Genomic DNA, 25,077 nt, shown 5'->3' with positions numbered 1-25,077 from the left:
GGCGCACAGGGGGTGGGGGGGCGGCGGACACCTAAATCTTTATTTTTAACACTATTCTTCATATTTTCTCTACAGCAAACGCTGCTACAGGGAAGATATGAATACCGGCTTCAGCACCATGTGGGGGGGACAGCGCTTACTGTAGCGCTGTCTCCTGCACGCACACGGACCCCAGACGGAGAATGTCCGTGTGAGGTCCGTGTTTTACGCGGACCCATTGACTCTATTGGGTCCGTGTAAAACGTGCGCTCCCACGAACACTGACATGTCTCCGTGTTTGGCACACGGAGACACGGTCCGCAAAAAATCAATGACATCTGAACAGATGCATTGATTTTTATGGGTCTACGTGTGTCAGTGTCTCCGGTACGTGAGGAAACTGTCACCTCACGTACCGGAGCCACTGACGTGTGAAACCGGCCTAAGCCAGCCATTTGAGACATAGTGTAAACTTGATAAAGACCTATAGGAGGTTGAAACGTTGTATGCTTTGTATGCTCTATTTGGCAGAATAAAGTTCCCGACGTCTTTGCGTACATCTTTTTTGGTCGCTTTTTTTTTGTATAACATAGTGGCAGCATCCAAGTGGAAGCCTCCAGAAGAATGGATTGGTCAGTTTCTTTTAGCCACTTATGGCTTTCGGAGCCTGAAACAGTTTGTTAGAAAAGATGGAACATGTGCACAGCAAGATGTTCTTGTATTGCTCTGCATATGTTCATTCCTTTTGCTGTTTTTTTTTTTTTTTTTAGCTTTTTTTAGTGTTTTTTTGGAGCAGAATCCACCTGAAAAGACGTTGTGTGCACATACTCTTATTCTGACTTTTGAGGTGTGGACAATATCTTTGACACAAGGGTCCCAATATAATCAAAGCAATTTTGCCAGAATCCTGGAGTAAATTGATTTGGAAAGACACCAGATTTTTGTGCACCTGGGAGTGGTGCAAAAATTTTATGTCTTTTGACAGTGTCATGCCAGTTTCTCCCAACTCCACCAAAATAGGCACAGCTGGTGTGAGATGGGGTAAGCAACAGGGGTGTGATAACACAGCTCATCTAATTCATGACAATCTGTGGCATTCCTCATGCCAGAAATCTTACTCTGGTCCCTAAATGGCGCATTGAGTTGCACGTCATTTGTCAGACAATCCTGATTCCAAAAGAGGTGTGCGCCTCCAAATGGATCAGGAGAGTCTGACTCCAGCATGTACCCTCATCAAGATTGGGGGAGAAAATAGCCAGTCTTGATGAAGCCATGAAGTTTTTGGTGAGGAGGCGAGACCAGCTAGCTCAGTGCTGACTACACAGAGACATTTATGATATTTGATCATTCGTTTTCATCCAAATCTATTTCCAGATAATTCCAAACCAAACGTTGAACAGATGTGCTTTTCCCAATAGTCGGAAATAATGACATTCCTGAGGTTGTGTAAATTTGCACAGCTTGGCGATATGAAGTTGATAATAAGCCATCTCCAATTATACCTGCTTTTCATAGTTATTGGAAGCAAATACAGTAAATCCACATCCCTGCGATAATCTGTAAATTATGTCATGAAAGGTTTATATTTAGCAGGTAATATTGTTTTACAGGCAGTGGTAGGATGCCAGATAATAGGAATCTATCATTCATGACGCATTTATACTGTAGTAGACCTTTGATGAGACAACATTAACGCCTAAGATATAAAGTTGGTTTAGGGGTTAGAATGAGCTCTATTTGGCTAAGGTGATTTAGTTGCTTGGTGGATCCGAATTTAATGCCACTATTTCTCCATACAACTTTATGAGAACCAACTGTCATCTCATCTCATTAATAAGAACATTTGTCTTCACTGAGGACAGATTTTTCCTGTGAATTGAACATTTTGAGAATGACTGATCAGTACAGGATGAGAAAGCAGTGGATTTCTCTAATACAATATATTACAAAGTGTCCTATTTTTACGTGTTATATTCAGTTATGAAGAAAAAAATAAAACGACGGTTACTGTTTACACCCCCTTAATGACCAGGGGTAATTCAGTTTTGGCATTTTCGTTTTTTGCTCCCCTTCTTCCCATAACTTTTTTATTTTTTTGGTCATTATGCCCATGTGAGGGCTTGTTTTTTTGCGGCACAAGTTGTACTTTTGAAAGACACCATTGGTTTTAACATATCATGCATTAGAAAGCGGGAAAAAAAAATCCAAGTGTGGTGAAACTGCAAATAGTACAATTCCACAGTTTTTTTTAACCATGTTTTTATTGTTTAATTTTGAATGGGGCGAAAGGAGGGTGATTTGAACGTTTATATTTTCTTATTTTTTTATATTTTTAAAAACACTTTTTTTAACTTTTTGCATGCTTCAATAATCTCAATAATCTCCATGCTATGTGTGTTAGGGTTTGCGGAACGCACCGAATATATTTATTGATGGGATTGGTGCGTTCGCAACCCGGGATCCATCGTGCAGGAAAGATCCTGCCGCTAAGTGAATGGAGGCACAATATGGCGGTATGAACCAGCTCTGTTAACTTCACAGAGCGGCCGAGAAAGCAAAGCTCTGTGCCCTGTTAGACTCTCACAGAGGCACAGGCTAACTACCCAGATGAGAGCAGTCAGTGGTCATGCATGCACACAACACTCCTCGCCGAAGGTGCCAGCATTCTAGGGGCTTATTTCAGCCAGGTCCCTGAATACACTCATACACAATCTCCTCGCCGGAGGTGCCAGCATTCTAGGGGCTTATTTCAGGGTCCCTGAACACATTCAAGCACATGACCACAGTGGCGCAAAGCACGTAACTTTGGAAGATACTAGCCGTGCGGCCATGCGAGCCTTAAATAGCTGCAGCACGTACAGGACCTTCCTAAAAAGGACCAATGAGAGACTGCTACAGAGCCTGCGTACCTACAGGACCTTCCTAGAAGGACCAATAGATTTGGCTGCAGTACCTGAGCATGTGACCCTTGATCTCCACTGAGAGATCTTACCCTGGGCATGCTCAGTGTGAGCAAAGCAGGACTTAGTCCCAGAAAAACCTGCTCGCCGCAGATCAGTGCAGGGTACAATAGCAGAGCCTGTAGAGGCAGCAGTAACCCTTTGCACAGAATCAGGCTCATTGAGATGCTGGGACCGACGTCTCTGCTGAGCAGGCTCCACTGCGGCCGATGGAGAATGGGAGACCGCAGCAGACACGGATCGAGATTCCCCCTGTGCAGCAGAGGAAACTCGACTCCTAATATTAACCCCCCTCCTAGGGCCCCCCCCTCCCTCGCTACGCTCAAAAAACTGCAATGAGCAGCGGAGCCCGAATGTGCTCCACAGGCTCCCAGGTTCTATCCTCTGGACCGTGACCCTACCAATCCACCAGATAAAATTTCTTGCCACGTACCACCTTGCACCCCACGATAGCATTCACCTCAAACTCATCCGTGGATGAACCCGATGTCCCGGCAGATGACTCAGAAAACCGGGACAAATGAACGGGCTTTAAGAGGGAAACGTGAAAGGTATCAGTGATACCAAGGCGTGGAGGAATAGTCAAACGGTAGACCACAGGGTTGACCTGTTCCAGAACCTTGAACGGGCCAATGTAGCGAGGCGCAAACTTAGTGGACTCAACTCAACTCGCAGCCTGATGTTACGGGTGGAGAGCCACACTTAGTTGCCAGAAGCAAAGGTCGGAGCGGGGCGCCGGTGTGTATCGGCCGAAACCCTCATTCTGTCCTTGGAGGCCCGGATGGCATCCTGTGTGTGATCCCAGATTTCACGTGCCTCCACTGCCCAGTCTGCCACCCTAGAAGGTGGATGACATGGGCATGGGCACAGGGACACGCGGATGCTGGCCGTAATTGAGGAGAAAAGGAGTCTGGCCAGTGGAATTGGCTACGGCATTGTTCAAGGCAAATTCCACCCAAGGTAGCAAAGATGCTCAGTCATCCTGCCTAGCAGAGACAAAATGTCGCAAGTATGTCACCAGAGTCTGGTTGATTCTCTCTACCAACCCATTCATCTCGGGATGATATGCAGAGGAGAGATTCAGCTCTATGCTGAGTAAACGGCAGAGCTCTCTCCAAAACCGAGACGCAAACTGGGGACCCCGGTCGCTGACAATTTTATCAGGCATTCCATGTAGGCAGAAAATATGTTTAATGAACAACGCCGCCAAGGCCCGTGCAGAAGGTAACCGTGGAAGCGGCACCAAATGCACCATCTTGGAAAAATGATTGGCGACTAGCCAGATAACGGTGCAGCTACGAGACTTGGGTAAGCCCACCACGAAGTCCATCCTGACCATTTCCCAGGGCCTGTCTGCCACCGGCATGGGGTAAAGTAACCCAGCAGGCCGTTGCCGAGGAGACCGATTCTGGGCGCAGGAGCCACACGCCCGAATATAGTCCCCGACGTCACGAGCCATATGCGGCCACCAGTACGTCCTCGCCAAAAGCTCAGATGTCCTCTTGGTCCCAAAATGTCCACCGACTCTGGACGAGTGAGCCCAAGAGAGAACCTCCGGTCACAAATTCGCTGGTACGAAAGTCTTGCCCGGGGGCACGGACTCAAGCGAAACCGGAGCCACAGTTCTCAGACTCTCAGAAGGGACAATAAGCCGAGGCTCCTCCTCCTCAGATGACACTACGGAGCGGGAGAGAGCATCGGCACGAGTGTTCTTCTCCCCGGAGAGAAAATGGAGAGTAAAATGAAACCGGGAGAAGAACAGGGACCATCTAGCCTGGTGAGAATTCAGCCGCTGGGCCGTCTGTATATACACCAAGTTCTTGTGGTCAATGAACACTTGGAAGGGAAAGCGAGCTCCCTCCAAGAGGTGTCTCCACTCTGAAAAAGCCAACTTCATGGCTAGCAACTCCCTGTCACCGATGGAATAATTCCTCTCCGCTGGTGTGAAGGTCTTGGAGAAAAAGAAGCAAGGATGCTTCCGACCTTGAGCATCCTTTTGGAAAAGGACTGCTCCAGCACCAACGGATGAGGCAGCCACCTCCATGATAAATGGCTTATCTACATTGGGGCGATGTTGGATGGGAGCGATAGCGAAGTGTGACTTAATCGAGAGAAAAGCCTTGGAGACCTCCTGTAACCACAACTTGGGATTTGCTCCCTTCTTGGTGAGGGCAACCAAGGGAGCTACCAAAGTTGAGAAGTGTGGAATGAACTGGCGATAGTAATGAACCCCATAAAGCGCTGCACCGCTTTAAGAGAATGGGGTTCCTGCCAGTCCATCACAGCCTGTAGCTTGGCAGGATCCATAGCCAAACCCTGGGCAGAGATGATATAACCAAGGAAAGGCAAGGACTCCTGCTCAACCACACACTTCTCCAACTTGGCGTAGAGGGAGTTTGCCCGTAAGAGGTCGAAGACTTTGCGAACATCTCTCCGATGGGAGTCAATATCTGGAGAGTAGATGAGAATATCATCCAGATAGACTACGACCGAGGTGGTGAGCATATCCCGGAAAATGTCGTTCACAAAGTCTTGGAAAATGGCTGGCGCATTACAGAGCCTGAAGGGCATCACCAGGTATTCATAATGCCCATCCCTGGTGTTAAAAGCCGTCTTCCATTCGTCCCCCTCACGGATGCGAATCAGGTTATAGGCACCCCGCAGATCTAATTTTGTAAATACCCTTGCTCCCCGTAGCCTATCAAAAAGCTCAGAAATCAGGGGTAATGGGTACTTGTTCTTAATGGTGATAGCGTTAAGACCCCTGTAATCTATGCATGGACGTAAGTCTCCTGTCTTCTTCTGTAGGAAGAAGAACCCTGCCCCTGCAGGTGACACTGACTTCCTAATGAATCCTCTTGCCAGATTCTCTTGGATATACTGAGACATTGCCTCCATCTCCGGGAGAGATAACGGATAAACTCGACCCTGGGGAGGCTAAGCACCAGGCAAGAGGTCAATAGGACAGTCATAGGGGCGGTGAGGCGTAAGGGTCTCCGCAGCCCTTTTGGAGAACACGTCTGCATAGGGCCAATAGTGTTTGGGGAGAGAGGAAAGATCTGCGGGTACCTGAGTTGTAGCAACCTGAATGCACTCCCTCTGACATCTACCCTCGCAGGATTTACTCCATCCCAAAATTCTCCCTGAGGACCACTCTATATGAGGAGAATGGTAGCGTAGCCATGGTATCCCCAACAGGACCTCATCAATTCCCTCAGGAATGATTAATAGGGAGATAATCTCCTGATGTGATTGAGATACTGAAAGCGTGATAGGAATGGTTTGGTGGGTAATCTGAGAGGGTAGTGTCGACCCATTTACCACTCGAATGGTTACTGGTTTGGCGAGCATAACCAGGGGTATTGCGTGACGCTGGGCGAAAGCGGATGACATAAAATTACCCTCTGCCCCAGAGTCCACGCATAGCTCTACCATAAGAGTGGATGGGCCAAAGGTAATTGTCCCCTTGAAGGACAACTTTGAGGCAAACGTCGCCGTGTCTAGTGTATCTCCTCCTACTGCCACTAGACGTTTCCCCGACTGCTGAGGACACTTGGAGGCAAGATGTCCTGACTGCCGGCAAACATGACAGACCTTATGTGCACGAGCGGACTGGGACTTGGGTCCCACTCGTGTCACCTCTATGGCCTCATGTGACTCAGACGCCTGGACTGGAGATTCCAGAGGTCTGGAGAAGGTGGGAGCCAGCCGAAACCTCTGCCTACACTGGGCTCGCTCCAACCCTCGCTCGTGAAAACGAAGGTCAATGCGAGTTGATACAGCTATGAGCTCCTCCAGTGTGGCGGGAATCTCCCTAATAGCCAAAGCGTCCTTCACATGGTCAGCCAGCCCCCTCCAAAATATGGGAATGAGGGTTTTATCCAGCCGTTCCAACTCAGACGCTAACATCCGGAAGGTAACCGCAAAATGGCTGACCATGTCTGAACCCTGAGTCAAAGCCATCAGCTGGAGCGCTGTATCCTGGGTGACTTGAGGTCCTACAAAGACCTGTTTCAGAGTGTCCAGAAACCGAGGAACACTCCGCACCACATGATCGTTGCACTCCCACAGCGGCGTAGCCCACCCCAACGCCCTGTCCAACAAGAGAGAGATTATGAATCCCACCTTTGCCCGCTCTGTGGGAAAACGTGCAGCCAGGAGCTCGAGGTGTATACCACACTGGCTCACGAAACCCCTACAGGACTTACTGTCCCCAGAGTATCTCTCAGGCAATGGGAGGTGAGATATGGTCGGAACAGAGGTGGCAGTGGGTAAAGCTGCTGCAGCCACGCTAGCAGCCTGAACAGCTATTGCGGTAACATCCACCGCCGAGGTTGCACGCTCAAGAGACGTCAACCGACCCTCCAGCAGCTGGATGTACCCCTGCAACCGCTGTTCATCCGCCATTACTTAGCCAGATCCTGGTGCTAGTATACTGTTAGGGTTTGCGGAACGCACCGAATATATTTATTGATGGGATTGGTGCATTCGCAACCCGGGATCCACCGTGCAGGAAAGATCCTGCTGCTAAGTGAATGGCGGCACAATATGGCGGTATGAACCAGCTCTGTTAACTTCACAGAGCGGCCGAGAAAGCAAAGCTCTGTGCCCTGTTAGACTCTCACAGAGGCACAGGCTAACTACCCAGATGAGAGCAGTCAGTGGTCATGCATGCACACAACACTCCTCGCCGAAGGTGCCAGCATTCTAGGGGCTTATTTCAGCCAGGTCCCTGAATACACTCATACACAATCTCCTCGCCGGAGGTGCCAGCATTCTAGGGGCTTATTTCAGCCGGGTCCCTGAACACATTCAAGCACATGACCACAGTGGCGCAAAGCACGTAACTTTGGAAGATACTAGCCCATGGCCGTGCGGCCATGCGAGCCTTAAATAGCTGCAGCACGTACAGGACCTTCCTAAAAAGGACCAATGAGAGACTGCTACAGAGCCTGCGTACCTACAGGACCTTCCTAGAAGGACCAATAGATTTGGCTGCAGTACCTGAGCATGTGACCCTTGATCTCCACTGAGAGATCTTACCCTGGGCATGCTCAGTGTGAGCAAAGCAGGACTTAGTCCCAGAAAAGCCTGCTTGCCGCAGATCAGTGCAGGGTACAATAGCAGAGCCTGGAGAGGCAGCAGTAACCCTTTGCACAGAATCAGGCTCAGTGAGACGCTGGGACCGACGTCTCTGCTGAGCAGGCTCCACTGCGGCCGATGGAGAATGGGAGACCGCAGCAGACACGGATCGAGATTCCCCCTGTGCAGCAGAGGAAAGTCAGCTCCTAACAATGTGTTTATTTCCAAACTTACTATGGGTTTAGTAATGGGTTCTTCTCATAGACATCTCTCCATTACTAACCCCTGGGCTTGATGTCACCTGACAATACAAAAGATGACATCAACCCCAACCCTATGGGTACGTGTTCACGGTCAGGAATAGCCAACGTTGTGAATACTGTAATTTGAGATCGGTTTTACTGATATACAGTCACATGTTCAAGTTCTGATAGTCTGCAGCCACCACTAAAGGAAGCCAAAAAGTTTTAATTCTGCTCTAGCACTGACACTCTTATGGTTCTTGCTGGTCCTGCAGTGATGATGTCACATCCATTGATTTTGTGACCACTGTAGTCAATTATTATTGGCCTCAAGAGTGACATCTGCATGTGTGACATAGGAATACTGAAGTCAATAATTTTCAGCAGGGATCACATTACTAATGATGTGATGTCATCGCTGCAGGATTGATGTGGACCACCAGAGTAGCAGTGCTACATTGAATAGATTTGTAATGCTTATTTTATTATTTTTACACATTTCCAACATTTCTTTATTAAAAAACTAATAGTAATATTGCAATTCTCACACAGGCTTTTTCAGACTTGTACTTCCTGTCCTTTCAGGAAGAGTTTAAATTATTCTCGTTATCATCAAAGGCAGGATTACAATGACAGATAACACCTCTGTACACAGCTGAAAATGCAGGATCCACCTACTACAATAAGCGATGTCACAGCTGACCTTGCTCCCTGTTCCTCCCCAATGACCTTTGCACAGGCTCATTAGATACTTCAATACAAATAATAGGGTGGGGGTCTGACAATTGTAGCTTATACATATATTGTTTCCTGACAAAATTGGAAGTTAAAGTCTAAAAAATATCCCCAATGACTAGTGTGAAAATTATAAAAGTCAAATAATTTGTAAAAAAAATAAATACATTTAACACAAAAACTTAACTTAATAGGTAATTTTCTGATGATCGCTTCCCTTTAAATTCAATAATAACACAATAAGCTTGGCTCCCTCTAGTGATGACTACAAGAAAATGTAACTCTGTGGCTGTGCAAAGAACTTCGAATATCTGCTGTAAACCACCAAAAGTTAAGAATTTTGGACCTAATAATCTTCTTTAAGTTCCTTCTAAATAAATAACATATCAGGGCTAACTTTTCATATATTTCACCCTGCAATTGTGGCACCAGCACCGGGTGCTGTTTACTGTATAATATATGAAAAGAAAATGATCCTTTTTAGTGCTGATCTTTGTCAAGATGTGACGTGGCCCCATTATGCGGCTGTTGAGTCAATATATGCAGATCCCACAATTAATCCTATTTTAACAGGCTGAGGGTGGCTTTGACTCACACAGAGGGAGATTTCATGCTGGGTATCAAAAACATTTAGTTATATGGGAGGAGCAGCGTCAATTTATAAGATAGAGGCAAGTAACACTTTGCCAGGAAGATGTATGAATGGTATAAACAAGCTGCATTGTAATTCCAAATTGCAAGTTTTATATGCATAGCAGAGGTAATATAAGAAAATAGGTAAATCAAGGTCCTGCTTTATGGAGGCCAATTAGGTTTAGAATAAAATGTTAACTTAGGACCTAAAATTACTTTTTAATATACTTTTCCCCAGAGATCAAGGACTACTACGTGGCAATCTAGAAAGAGAATCAGTCCCTTTAGTGACACATACACTATGTCTTCAGAAATGGCGTAAATACACTACTCAATATTGAAATTACAACACCAAGAAGGAAAAGCCATAAGATTCAGGAAGTAACAGGTGTCACTAATATCTGAAAATTATGACATTTTTAAACACCTCACTCCAATTGGAGGCATGTGGGAGAGACATACAAGACAGAGAGAAAGGAAATTTATTTTAGACAAATGAAACCTCAAAAAATAAATCAAGTCTTGTAGGATGATTGTACGATGTCTCCTGATCGTTGACGTACCACTTATTACCACCTGTCACAAACTGAGTGGAATAAATATATACAGTTATATGAAAAAGTTTGGGCACCCCTATTAATCTTAAGCTTAATGTTTTATAAAAATTGCTTTTTTTGCAACAGCTATTTCAGTTTCATATATCTAATAACTGTTGGACACAGTAATATTTCTGCCTTGAAATGAGGTTTGTTGTACTAACAAAAAATGTGCAATCTGCATTCAAACAAAATTTGACAGGTGCATAAGTATGGGCACCCTTATCATTTTCTTGTTTTAAATACTCCTACCTATTTTTTACTGACTTACTAAAGCACTTTTTGGGGGTTTTGTAACATCATTGAGCTTTGAACTTCATAGCCAGGTGTATGCAATCATGAGAAAAGCTACTTAAAGTGGCCACTTGCAAGTTGTTCTCCTGTTTGAATCTCCTCTGAAGAGTGGCATCATGGGCTCCTCAAAACAACTGTCAAATGATCTGAAAACAAAGATTATTCAACATAGTTGTTCAGGGGAAGGATACAAAAAGCTGTCTCAGAGATTTAACCTGTCAATTTCCACTGTGAGGAACATAGTAAGGAAATGGAAGAACACAGGTACAGTTCTTGTTAAGGCCAGAAGTGGCAGGCCAAGAAAAACATCAGAAAGGCAGAGAAGAAGAATGGTGAGATCAGTCAAGGACAATCCTCAGACCACCTCCAGAGAGCTGCAGCATCAACTTGCTGCAGATGGTGTCACTGTGCATCGGTCAACTATACAACGCACTTTGCACAAGGAGAAGCTGTATGGGAGAGTGATGCGAAAGAAGCCGTTTCTGCAAGCATGCCACGAGTCGGCTGAGGTATGCAAAAGCACATTTGGAGAAGTCAATTTCTTTTTGGAAGAAGGTCCTGTGGACTGATGAAACCAAGATTGAGTTGTTTGGTCATACAAAAAGGCGTTATGCATGGCAGCAAAAAAAAAAGCATTCCAAGAAAAACACTTGCTACCCACAGTAAAATTTGGTGGAGGTTCCATCATGCTTTGGGGCTGTGTGGCCAATGCCGGCACCGGGAATCTTGTTAAAGTTGAGGGATGCATGGAGTCCTCTCAGTATCAGCAGATTCTTGACAATAAGGTTCATGAATCAGTGACAAAGTTGAAGTTATGCAGGGGATGGATCTTTCAGCAAGACAATGATCCAAAACACCGCTCCAAATCTACTCAGGCATTCATGCAGAGGTACAATTACACTGTTCTGGAATGGCCATCCCAGTCCCCAGACCTGAATATCATTGAACATCTGTGGGATCATTTGAAGAGGGCTGTCCATGCTCGGCGACCATCAAACTTAACTGAACTGGAATTGTTTTGTAAAGAGGAATGGTCAAAAATACCTTCATCCAGGATCCAGGAACTCATTAAAAGCTACAGGAAGCGACTAGAGGCTGTTATTTTTGCAAAAGGGGAGAGTGGTCGCCTGTCGGACTGAGCTCTAACAGCATGGGTAACTAACCTTTTATCATTACATGCATATATGCAATGTTTTAATCTGTTCTTGATGTAACATCCTACCAATATCATAGAGTTAATTGGGAATAACTATTCCCGTAACTTGGTATATGCTAGAAATATGAGTACCCTCTCTATTTTCATATCTAGGCATATATCAGATTAATGGTAGATGTTTGAAACTTGCTGTATTTTTCAGTCCTGACTAGCGATCACGTTTGCGCTGTCACCTATTAGGATCACACAAATCTGCTTTCCATACTTATGATAAACTGCATAATTTATGTATTTATTGTCTTGTCAATATTTTTGATTTAATAAATGATATATTTTTTATACAAAAAAACTCAGAATCTCCTAGTATTCATGCCTGTCAAATTTTGTTTGAATGCAGATTGCACATTTTCTGTTAGTACAATAAACCTCATTTCAAGGCAGAAACATTACTGTGTCCAACAGTTATTAGATATATGAAACTGAAATAGCTGTTGCAAAAAAACCCAATTTTTATAAAACATTAACCCCTTTCTGCCAGCTGACGGAATAGTACGTCAGCTGGCAGTTCCCCTGCTTTAAGGTGGGCTCCGGCGGTGAGCCCACCTTAAAGCCACGACATGTCAGCTGTTTTGTACAGCTGACATGTACGCGCAATGAGCACGAGTGGAATCGCGATCCGCCCGCGCCCATTAACTAGTTAAATGCCTCCGTCAAGCGCTGACAGCAGCATTTAACTAGCGCTCCCGGCCGCGCGGCCGGAGGTGCTCGCACTGCTGACCCCCGTCACATGATCGGGGGTCAGCGGTGCATTGCCATAACAACCAGAGGTCTCCTTGAGACCACCCAGTGGTCGGCGCTCAAAGTACACCTGCCTTTCTGCTACATAGAGGTGATCTGTATTTCACCTCTATGTAGCAGAGCCGATTGTGTAGTGCATGCTTCTAGCCTCCTATGGAGGCTATTGAAGCATGCCAAAAAAAAAAAAAAAGTGTTTAAAAATATAAAAAAAATAAAAAATATATAAAAGTTCAAATCACCCCCCTTTCGCCCCAATCAAAATAAAACAATTAAAAAAAAATTAAACATACACATATTTGGTATCGCCGCGTTCAGAATCGCCCGATCTATCAATAAAAACAAAGGATTAACCTGACCGCTAAATGGCGTAGCGAGAAAAAAAATCAATGGCAGGTTAGTTTTAGCATTTGGTGAACCTAGCAAAAAAGCCAAACAAAAAACAAGTGTGAGATTGCACTTTTTTTGCAATTTCATCACACTTGGAATTTTTTCCCCATTTTCTGTTACACGGCATGGTAAAACCAATGGTATCATTCAAAAGTACAACTCGTCCCGCAAAAAATAAGCCCTCACATGGCCATATTGATGGAAAAATAAAAAAGTTATGGCTCTGGGAAGGAGGGGAGCGAAAAACGAAAACGAAAAAACGAAAAAAGCTTCGGGGGTGAAGGGGTTAAGCTTAAGATTAATAGGGGTGCCCAAACTTTTTCATATAACTGTATATATATATATATATATACATATATACTGTATATATATATATATATATATATATATATATATATATATATATCAGAGAGTTAAATCAATAAATTAGATACCTTCAGAAAGCAAGTGAACAGTAGTCATACATGTAAAAAACATAGTCTAAATTAGATAGAATATTTATGATCAAAAAGCGTAAAAGACGCCACAAGGTGTACTCAATCAGGATGGTCTTTTACTCTAGTAATTCACCTCATAATGTACCTTAAGGGCTCTTTTCCACTTGAGAGAAAAAAAAATGGTCCGTAATCTGGACTGAAAAAAAGGGATGAAAAGTATGCGATTGTCATGCGAGTTCAATGCGATTTTTTAATCGCACCATCCGTTTTACATCCATATGACATCCGTATGCAATCCATTTTTTTTCTCTGCAACTATTTTTATACAGTCATTTACAGGACTATTTACAGTGTTCTATGCCACAGAATGGTAAGGTATACGTAAAAAACATCTTGTTGCAGTTGGATGGCTTTTACGCTTTTTTCATTAAAAACCAAATGTCAACTAAGTACCCTACTTTTTTTTCCATGTATTACTATTATTTATTTACTTGCAGGTATCTATTCATTGTTTTTTCTAAGTTTTTTTGTTAATAGCTAGAGTGTGAATGTGCACCTACACAATGATCCTATTTCTGCTAATCTATATTTTTGATTTTACAAACTGAGAGGGACTAAAACCTTGAACTGAGAGACCTTGGTTTATCACTCTGGGAGACTGTAACATGCGCAGGTAGAGATGTCAGCACTGCTCAATGTTGTGTGTCCTGGTGATTGAGATGATTGAGAGAACAACAAACTAGAATGACAGCAAAAAGGTGCTGAGAGGAGAATCTTTGAACGGATGGATCGTCAGATTAGAAGAATTGCGGATAGTGATCCATTCTGTACTGCCAGTGAAATTGGACACCACATACCAGGTCTAAAGAATCAAACAGTGTATTTACAAGCCATCGGAAGGCAACTGCACAAAACTGAGCTACGGGTAACTACAGGCATTCCATTGAGCTCACACCACTGCTCTCAAAGGCTCTCATGGTGAAGAGCAAGTTGGCAATGGCTGCTGGAATGGAGTCCATTATCTTCAGTGATGAGTCCCACTTTTGTCTTACATATAATAGTCGCCAGAGATTAGTCTGGAAACCACTTTGGCAATGCAACGAAGAGGACTTTATGAGGGAACATCACACTGCCCCATTTAGACCAGATAAAATTCTAGGAGTAGGGCCAGATTAATGGAAGATATAAAATGATGTGAACAGAGCCTTCCAATGTATTTGACTTAATATCTCAAAAATGTGACTGTCCCGTTTTGGAAAAGGAAAAATTGCTTTAGTGGCCACAAAGTTTAGAAACTTTCTATTTAGTTCTATTGGTCAAATTAAAGATGTACCTTTTGACCATCATATTTGGAACATCAGATTAATCCAAGCGGCAACACAATAGTAGATTTGGACCTACCAGAGGTCTCAGTCTATCCATACAGAACCTGAGTAGGTCTACTTATAATTGTATCATACGCTTTCTTGCCATTGTGCACATAGGACATATCATCAGTAAGTTGTAACATGTTTTGTGAATCACTCCACAAGACATGTAGACCCTAGTGATAAATGATTGGTTTGAAATTCATTTCTTTGTCTTCTGCTGGACATTATGGGCCTTCCTTCCTATCAGGAATCAATAATTTTATTGAAGACTGAACTGGTTTTAGGTGATGTCAACCTGGGCAGAAGCCCACTGACTCCGTTTGCTAAGGAAGTCTCCATGAATGATACCTGAATTTACGATAGACCCCTTTACTTAGCCACAAGAAAATTTAGAATGAACCTTTTCAGCCCTAATGCAGTATGATGGTCCCCCACAGCCTAAATACAGTATTATGGCTGTCCCATATAGTATGATATTCTCCCCACAGCCCTATTATAATATAATGGTCCCCCAACAACCCACCATCAAGTATAATGGTCCTGTCATGTCCCATGACTTGGGAATTGTACAGATAGTATTGTATTATTATTATATTGGTCCTGTCATTGCTATGCAATAAGGTTTTCCCTTTTAGAAGTTGTCTTCTCTCTCCATGCGATTCTCGACTGAATCTTAAGAGCAGAGAGTTGTACTAATACCAGATGATGGCTCTTGCTGTGTTCCATTTTGGAATGTTCTATGAATCATTCATCAGTCTCAAGCTTTTTACAACGATGGGGTGTTATTGGCTCTACCTGTTGTGATCAAGGATGAACTATTTGATTCCATTCTTCTCTTTATAACAGTTATAATGGAGTTTTATGGTAAGTTAAGGTTAGCAGCATGTCCAGATAAATAATTTAAGACATGTCAAGCAGTTTTGTGCCTTGACCCATTGCATCAAAGTGGCCATTATTCACAGAATTCATTTGACCATGCTCCTTCCTTGTAAAATATCAATGGGGAAAATTCAGGTTTGGAGCTTTAGAGGGCTGTCAGGTATGTGCCTTGTGGTGCCATGGGGGTCCCAGCAAGTAACCTTAAAATAATCAGGATACTTAGATACAGGGTTACGGGAGAAAATAGCTCCTTGTCTGTAGTTAAGGTTCTATAAAACGTTGTAATTGGAATATGACTATGCACACATAATCTACTTTGAAGAATTAGGCTTGACACATTTGCATTTGCATATACAGGGGGCACAATAGTTATTTGTGTAAATTTTGGAGCAGAAATTATATACTTTATTAAATCTAGGGAAAGTTTTCTTATCTTCAGATGAACTACCAAAAAGAAGCATAGGAAGGGGACATGACTGGCTCAAAAAACATTTGTCCCTTGGCTCTACTAGAAATTACTTTGTCCACCCACACTCCAGAATACAAGACACCCATCACTATTTTGAATAACCTATTCTGTCAACCTGGTGTTGTCTCTTACTTTACCTAATGGGCTCCATTGTATCTGAGGTTTGCTCTTCATCTTGTAAGAACTTCAACCCACAATTTGATCCTGCAATGGTACAAATCAAAGAAGAGGTGAAATTAAGCCAGTATCACATGTCCGACATTCATGACCTGAGTAGAGACAGCTGTGTCCAGTCTGCGTTTCCTGACTGAAACTTAACCACCACATACGCTAATCTATGTATTCTTTCTCTGCCTCCTCTCTCTTCCATCAATTACTTTCATTCCTTTCCTCCACCTTTTTTCAAGTTATTTTTTGGACATTTGCAGTTAACCTTGGAGCACACACTCTCATAAAAAAGTCCTGGTCAGAAGACCTGAAGACGGTTCACACATTGTGGTCTTTGTGGTCTTTACTTGGGTTGTGAATGTCGGATGTATGAAACAGCCCTAAATCGTACTGCAGCATAATTAGTACCCGGTGGATATAGGGCTAGAACTGATATGTTCTGGCTAAATGCATTATTTCAATTAAAAATAATACAAATAATTTAGTATTTTGTTCTTCAGGACTTCCCCAGATATTCCTAATAGAAAGTCAAATATCATTTTAGAAATGAACTCAACAATTTTTTTATTTTAAAGAACATTAGTCCTCATGGAGTTTAATATTTCTCCATACAAACCAAGGCTGAATACAGAATTACTTAGAGAAACCAAATGATCAATTAGTGTTGCAATGTTAAAAACATTTGACCTCCTGTTATATCCCTGTGGGGACTGCCGCTTCTTAATTAGATTTAATATTGGATGAGAAATGCAAGGACATTTGTAGGATTAGCTGTTCTCTTTACTTCCTATCATTTGATTAAAAGTTGTGAGATATTTTTTGGTAATTTTAGATTGCACAGTTTCACAGAATTTGTTCCCCACCTGTTGTAGATCTTTTAATTGTTGTGTAATCACATAAAGTGTTTACTGTTTCAGGCACAAATTGAAAAACAATATTATAACTTTTCTCTGCCAGTGAAATCCCATGTTATTATATATTGCCCAAAATGTTCTGTCTAGGTTTCGAAAGTATGTTTTGCCTCTTCTTATGGCGTTATGAACTGTGATTTCTAATTTCAACTGGTGTGGTATTCTGATGTATTTTAGTTTTGTAAGTAGTGTGTTTTCAGGTTTCGCTTCTTTTGGTGAGGTATTTTAATGGCGTTTTCTGGGCGGAGGGATTCTCTGATAACCCGAATTATAATAATGTTGCTTTCTATCGGGGGCCTTCACCAATATGGATACTGGTAATTGTGTTCTCTGATGTCGATGATTTCTGGTGTGGAACTTCTCTGATGGGATTGTTCTCTGCTGATGATATTTTTAGGCGCAGGTCTGCAGATCTATTAGGTAAAGCTACTTACTGTCAGCGTAATAGAAGATGTCCACTGTCTATTAAATTTCATGTGAAGGACCAATGAAACAAATGTTATGATTTACAACTAATGATGATCTCAGATGAAAGATATGCTTAAGGGGTTGTCTAATTAAAGACATCACCATTCAGAAAAATTACCTGGTGAGCAGTTTTCTAGTTGTGGTGATTCCAGGTGGTGCATGCTCAAGTTCTCTTTTTTTCTACCTGGTATACTGTATTGACTCTTTGGGAGTTTTCTAGGGCACTCTAGTGGAATGTTTTCTAATTGGTGTGTTCACTGGTGGGGGGCTTTTTTGAAAGAGGAAAAGTTATATTGCGATTGTATGAAAACCGGATCAGGCTCAGACTTCAGAATGCTTGGTTCTTCAGCACTGCAATTCCATGATACAACACACATACAACACACTGGGTTATAACACATATAATATTGTTTTAACAATATACAGCTAGACAGTTATACAGATTTCTGCTCAAGATATACTAAAATTAGCAACGCTATACTCTAGTGTTGATGTTCTTTGGTAGAGGCATTATCTGGAGAAGAAATGTTCTGGTACGACTGCCATCTGGAGTTGATATTCTCTACTAAGGTATTCTCTGGTGTAGAATTTTATGGAGTTTAACTATTAATTCTAGCATCTAACAGTCACTGTGTTTGTAGATTTTGTCTCAGAACAAACAAAAATTAGAAATGATCCTAGCATTGATTTCATGCTGTCGTGTGCCAATACCTCTGTTAGTAAACCTCGTAGAACAACTGTAGAGGTCCACAAAACACAGGTTCAGTTCACAAAGAGTTCAGCTCCCGTCAAGGAGAAGACAAATCCAAGGACCCAAGCAGACAGTGTCTCTTACACAAGAAGCCACATTCCTTACTTAAGTGCAGAGCTTTCAGAGAAAAGTCATTGGGAGAATGGAAGGCATTCCTTAAGGAGAACCACATCTGCTACAAATGCTGCTCTTCAACATCCCACTTCGCCAGGAACTGTGAGGTTAGTGCAAGGTGTGTCGGATGTGACAGCACCAAACATAACTCAGCTCTACACCCTGGACCACCATCGGATACTTTGCCTCAAGTCCAAGAGCTTAGCGGGGAGCTGAAGGACTCAAATACTGACACTCCAGCAGTTACCTCTAAGTGTACAGAAGTTTGTGGAAATCTCATAGGAGGCAAGTCCTGCTCTAAAATTTACCTAGTGAGCGTCTACCCAGCAGATGAAAAGGACAAAACCACTAAAGAATACACGATTTTAGCTGATCAGAGTAACAGGTCATTAGCCAAGTCTGCCTTCTTTAATAGCTTTAACGTCAGAGGACCCAGTGCCCCCTACTCTTTGAAAACTTGTGCCGGTATAGTAGAGACGGCTGGTAGGAGAGCAACAAGCTACATAGTCGAGTCTATAGATGGCCAAATGTGTCTGCCCTTATCAACCATATTAGAATGTAATCAGATTCCTAACAATAGGTCAGAGATACCTACACCTGAAGTGGCATCGCATCATCCTCATCAGAAGCGTATAGGACGCCTGATTCCCAGCCTTGACCCAGAGGCTCAAATAGTCTTGCTCCTTGGGAGAGATATTTTACGAGTCCACAAGGTTAGACAGCATATCAATGGCTCTCACAATGCTCCATATGTCCAGAGACTCGACCTTGGGTGGGTCATTGTAGTAGAGGACTGTTTAGGAGGAGCACACAAACTGACAATGGTTAGCAACATGCTTACCAGTACGCTCGAGAATGGATGTCCATCTCTCCTTTAAGCATGTGAAAATCACTACATCTTAAATGGCAACCAAGATCCCCTTGGGTGTACGTTCTTCCACAAGAAGAAAGAAGAAAATTGTTCAGCAATGTCATTTGAAGCTAGACTGTTCCTAGAGATAATGGAGCAAGGAATGGTGCAGGACAAAACAAAGAGCTGGATTACACCTCTACCTTTCAAGCCTCAAAGACAACGCTTGCCTAACAACAGAGAACAAGTTTACAAACGATTTGTCTCCCTCAGGCACAGCTTCCATAGTAAACCAGAGATGAGTGACCATTTCTTTACCTTCATGGAGAAGATATGTAAGATCGGTCATGCAGAGTTAGCACCTACACTTCAAGACTCTGAAGAACACTGGCACAATGGTATACACATCCACACAGCTCTTGAGCTAGAGCAGTCAAAGAATGTAATTGTCCGAGCTGTACAGCAAGAATACTACACCAAAGAAATCAACTGTGTAACCAACCAACGACCAATACCAAAAGATAGTGTTCTGAGGAAACTCGGAGCAGCAAGAGAACTGCAACTCTCTTCCAACTTGGATATTAATGGCATAGAAAAAAACCTAAGTGTACATGGGTGTACTTGGACTTTTAACCCACCACATTCTTAACACATGGGAGGTGTATGGGAGGGAATGATAGGTGTCGCAAGGAGAATCCTCGATTCAATCTTCTTACAAGAAGGATCTGCAAGACTAACACATGAAAGCTTGACAACATTCATGGCTGAAGTGTCAGCCATCATAAACGCCTGACCGCTGACTTCAATTACCAGTGATCCTGATGCCCAACTGTTCTCACCCCAGCCCTGCTGCTTATGCAGAAGACCGAACCTAATTGCTCTCCACCTGGAGCATTTAATGTTAAAGACCGCTACAGAAGTTGATGGAGACAAGTACAAGTCTCTCCAATGCTTTTTGGGACAAGTGCAAAAAACTGTCCCTGCCTACTCTGCAATAGAGGAGAAAGTGGCAAACCTGCAAGCCTAAGCTCCAGCCTGGCGATGTAGTACTAATGAAAGGCTGTAAGTCTCAGTGAAATGAATGGCCATTAGGTCTCATTACCCAGACATTACCAAGTAAGGACGGAATCGTACGTAAGGTAGAAGTAAAAATAGGGAAGCAAGGAGAGACCAAATTGTTCCTCAGGCCAGTAGGGGAACTCGTTTTACTGTTCTTGTCCAATAAACACAATAGTGACATCGGCTAACGTCAAGCGGGGAGTGTTCTGTCCAGCAATATAAAGAAAGTTTAGTAATTTTTTTTATGTTTCCGTTATTACAGACATTGTATTTTTGTGTGTATTAATCCTTCCTATATTTCATATTGTAAGGTAACAGCACCATCTGCTGGCGGTTTAATGCATAGATTCTAGTTTAATTTGCAATGTATTATGGGAAGTTCCTAGGGCATTGTGGGATTGTTCCTGTTGCATTGTGGTCTTATTATGACACTGTGAAGGGAACAGCAGCCATTGTTCCTCCATGCATCTGAGGATAAACCACACCATTCGTTTTCTCCATGGTCCTTAACCCCTTCCTGACATGCGCCGTACTAGTACTGCGCTGCCGGCACTGCATTAGTGCCAGCTGCAGTACTAGTACGGCGCCCCGATCACCGCGGTCTCGCGCTGAGCGCCGCGGTGATCGGGTGCGGGTGTCAGCTGTATATGACAGCTGACACCCGGCAGCAATGCCCACGATCGGCGCTATCGCCGATCGCGGGCATTTAACCCCTCTGATGCCGCTGTCAATAGTGACAGCGGCATAGAGGGGGATCGCGCAGGGACGGGGGCTCCCTGCGCTCTCCCACCGGTGCAGCGTGATGAGATCGCGCTGCTCCGGTGACCTGGAAGGAGTCCCCGGATCCAAGATGGCCGCGGGACTCCTTCCGGGTCATGAGATGCCCTAGCTTGCCGGCGCCTGCAGAGAGCTCCTAATAGCAGGCGCCGGCAAGCCTCTGCCCTTGTCTGTCAGATCGGTGATCTGACAGAGTGCTGTGCACACTGTCAGATCACCGATCTGTGATGTCCCCCCCTGGGACAAAGTAAAAAAGTTAAAAAAAAAATTTCCACATGTGTAAAAAAAAAGAAAAAAAAAATCCTAAATAAAGTAAAAAAAAAAAAAATATTCCCATAAATACATTTCTTTATCTAAATAAAAAAAAAAAATCACACAATAAAAGTACACATATTTGGTATCGCCGCGTCCGTAACGACCCCACCTATAAAACTATATCACTAGTTAACCCCTTCAGTGAACACCGTAAAAAAAAAAAAAAAAAAAACGAGGCAAAAAACAACGCTTTATTCTCATACCGCCAAACAAAAAGTGGAATAACACGCGATCAAAAAGACGGATATAAATAACCATGGTACCGCTGAAAACGTAATCTTGTCCCGCAAAAAAAAGCCACCATACAGCATCATAAGCAGAAAAATAAAAAAGTTATAGCTCTCAGAATAAAGCGATGCAAAAACAATTATTTTTTTATATAAAATAGTTTTTATTGTGTAAAAGCGCCAAAACATAAAAAAATTACATAAATGAGGTATCGCTGTAATCGTACTGACCCGAAGAATAAAACTGCTTTATCCTTTTTACCAAACGCGGAACGGTATAAACGCCCCCCCTAAAAGAATTTCAGGAATTGTTGGTTTTTGTTCATTCCGCCTCCCAAAAATTGGAATAAAAAGCGATCAAAAAATGTCATGTGCCCGAAAATAGTACCAATAAAAACGTCAACTCGTCTTGCAAAAAACAAGATCTCACATGACTCTGTGGACCAAAATATGGAAAAATTATAGCTCTCAAAATGTGGTGATGCAAAAACTATTTTTTGCAATAAAAAGCGTCTTTTAGTGTGTGATGGCTGCCAACCATAAAAATCCGCCCAAAAAACGCTATAAAAGTAAATCAAATCCACCTTCATCACCCCCTTAGTTAGGGAAAAATAATAAAATTTTAAAAAATATATTTATTTCCATTTTCCCGTTAGGCTACTTTCACACTAGCGTCGGTACGGGGCCGTCGCGCTGCGTCGGCCCGACGTACCGACGCATGCTGTGCAAGCGCCGCACAACGGGGGCAGCGGATGCTGTTTTTCCACGCATCCGCTGCCCCATTGTGAGGTGCGGGGAGGTGGGGGCGGAGTTCCAGCCGCGCATGCGCGGTCGGAAATGGTGGACCGTCGGCACAAAAAAAGTTACATGTAACGTTTTTTGCTGCCGGCGGTCCGCCACAACACGACGCAACCGTCGCACGACGGTTGCGACGTGTGTCAATACGTCGCAATGCGTCGCTAATGTTAGTCTATGGGGCAAAAATGCATCCTGCAGATGACTTTGCAGGATGCGTTTTTTCGCCAAAACGACGCATTGCGACGTATGCAAAAAACGCTAGTGTGAAAGTAGCGCTAGGGTTAGGACTAGGGTTAGGGCTAGGGTTGGGGTTAGGGCTAGGGTTAGGGCTGGGGTTAGGGTTGGGGTTAGGGTTTCAGTTAGAATTGGGGAGTTTTCACTGTTTAGGCACATCAGGGGCTCTCCAAACGCGACATGGCGTCCGATCTCAATTCCAGCCAATTCTGCTTTGAAAAACTAAAACAGTGCTCCTTCCCTTCCGAGTTCTCCTGTGCGCCCAAACAGTGGTTCCCCCCAACATATGGGGTATCAGCGTTCTCAGGACAAGTTGGACAACAACTTTTGGGGTCCAATTTGTCCTGGTACCCTTGGGAAAATAAAAATATTTTATTGGGGGCTAAACTATCATTTTCGTGGAAAAAAAAATATTTTTTTATTTTCGCGGCTCTGCGTGATAAACTGTAGTGAAACACTTGTTGGTTCAAAGTTCTCACAACACATCTAGATAAGTTCCCTGGGGGGTCTAGTTTCCAATATGGGGTCACTTGTGGGGGGTTTCTACTGTTTAGGTACATCAGGGGCTCTGCAAATGCAACATGACACCTGCAGACCAATCCATCTACGTCTGCATTTCAAACGGCGCTCCTTCCCTTCCGAGCTCTGCCGTGCGCCCAAACAGTGGTTCCCCCCAATGTATGGGGTATCAGCGTACTCAGGACAAATTGGACAATAACTTTTGTGGTCCAATTTCTCCTGTTACCCTTGGGAAAAAAAAATTGCGGGCTAAAACATAATTTTGTGGAAAGAAAAAATGATTTTTTAATTTTCACAGCGCTACATTCTAAACTTTAGTGAAACAATTGGGGGTTAAAAGTGCTCACCACACATCTAGATAAGTTCCTTAGCGGGTCTTCTTTCCAAAATGGTGTCACTTGTGGGGGTTTCCACTGTTTAGGCACGTCAGGGGCTCTCCAAACACGACATGGGTTCCGATCTCAATTCCAGCCAATTTTGCATTGAAAAGTCAAATGGCGCTCCTTCCCTTCCGAGCTCTGCCATGCGCCCAAACAGTGGTTTATCCCCATATATGAAATATCAGCGTACTCAGGACAAATTGCACAACAACTTTTGGGGTCCAATTTATCCTGTTACCCTTGGGAAAATAAAAAATTTGGGGCAAAAAGATCATTTTTTGTGAAAATTAATATGAATTTTTTTTTTACGGCTCTACATTATAAACTTCTGTGAAGCACTTGGAGGTTCAAAGTGCTCACCACACATCTAGATTAGTTCCTTAGAGGGTCTACGTTCCAAAATGGTGTCACTTGTGGGGGTTTCCACTGTTTAGGCACATCAGGGGCTCTCCAATTGCGACATGGGTTCCGATCTCAATTCCAGCAAATCTTGCATTGAAAAGTCAAATGGCGCTCCTTCCATTCCAAGCTCTGCCATGTGCCCAATCAATGGTTTACCCCAACATGTGAGGTATCGGCGTACTCAGGACAAATTGTACAACGACTTTTTTGGTCCAATTTCTCCTGTTACCCTTGGTAAAATAAAACAAATTGAATCTGAAGAAAAAATTTTGTGAAAAAAAAGTTGAATGTTCAATTTTTTTTAAACATTCCAAAAATTCCTGTGAAGCACCTGAAGGGTTAATAAACTTTTTGAATATGGTTTTGAGTACCTTGAGGGGTGCGGTTTTTAGAATGGTGTCACTTTTCGGCATTTTCTGTCATATAGACCCCTCAAAGTCACTTCAAGTGTGAGGTGGTCCGTTAAAAAAATGGTTTTGCAAATTTTGTTGCAAAAAATGAGAAATCGCTGGTCAACTTTTAACCCTTATAACTCCCTAACAAAAAAAAATTATGTTTCCAAAATTGTGCTGATGTAAAGCAGACATGTGGGAAATGTTGTTTATTAACTATATTATGAGATATAACTCTCTAATTTAAGGGCATAAAAACTAAAAGTTTGAAAATTGCTACATTTTCATAATTTTCGACAAATTTTTGTTTTTTTCACAAATAAATGCAAGTCATATCGAAGAAGTTTTACCACTATCATGAAGTACAATATGTCACGAGAAAACAGTGTCAGAATCACCAGGATCCGTTGAAGCGTTTTAGAGTTATGACCTCATAAAGTGACAGTGGTCAGAATTCTAAAAATTGGCCGTGTCACTTAGGTGAAAACAGGCTTTGGGGTGAAGGGGTTAAACAGCCTGCTCTAAGCATAGTTGGTAAGCCACTATCTGTGTGTGCTTCATTACAGAAGCCGCACAAAGCACTCATGCCGACCACACATTGTTCCATCTGCCACGCCCTAGGCCACCATAACCCAAAACAACCACCCGCTTCATTACAGCAGCCGCACAAAGCACTCATGCCGACCACACATTGT

General features: G+C 43.1%; 1 long non-coding RNA gene across 1 annotated transcript in view; it reads right to left on the bottom strand.

Moving 5' to 3' along the window:
- Nucleotides 1-25,077, bottom strand: part of LOC143769163 (uncharacterized) — a 217,334-nt gene that overhangs the window by 69,378 nt on the left and 122,879 nt on the right. The window contains exon 3 of the long non-coding RNA XR_013214238.1: nucleotides 16,155-16,221. This is a non-coding gene — a long non-coding RNA (uncharacterized LOC143769163). The remainder of the gene's footprint in view (nucleotides 1-16,154; nucleotides 16,222-25,077) is intronic.

Source organism: Ranitomeya variabilis, chromosome 4 (genome assembly GCF_051348905.1).
Source record: "Ranitomeya variabilis isolate aRanVar5 chromosome 4, aRanVar5.hap1, whole genome shotgun sequence".
NCBI classification, from domain to species: domain Eukaryota; kingdom Metazoa; phylum Chordata; class Amphibia; order Anura; family Dendrobatidae; genus Ranitomeya; species Ranitomeya variabilis.
This window is presented reverse-complemented; position numbering and strand designations above follow the sequence as displayed.